Raw genomic sequence first — 359 nt, 5'->3', positions numbered from 1 at the left:
TGCTACAAATATAGCCGTGCTACTTAAGACTGGTTTTGTGGTACAGGGTCACGTATACATACTTATACACACATGTATGCAACAATGAAACATGCCCTATCTCTTTCTCATTTCTGCTTCAGGCTCTAAACAGGGGTATTGCTTCTGTGAAAGAGGACAGGGTTGAGATGTTGGCCAGCTATGGTCTGGCATACTCCCTTATGAAGTTCTTCACTGGACCCATGAGCGACTTCAAAAATGTGGGGCTTGTGTTTGTCAACAGTAAGAAGGAGAGAAACCTAATAGGTGTGTCTGTCTTGTGAATTAACTTTCTCAAATATATCAGCAAAAGTACCACTGTCGCTGTAAAATTTCATGTG

Source organism: Garra rufa, chromosome 24, assembly GCF_049309525.1.
Source record: "Garra rufa chromosome 24, GarRuf1.0, whole genome shotgun sequence".
NCBI lineage: Eukaryota > Metazoa > Chordata > Actinopteri > Cypriniformes > Cyprinidae > Garra > Garra rufa.
Note: the sequence above shows the minus strand (reverse complement) of the source record.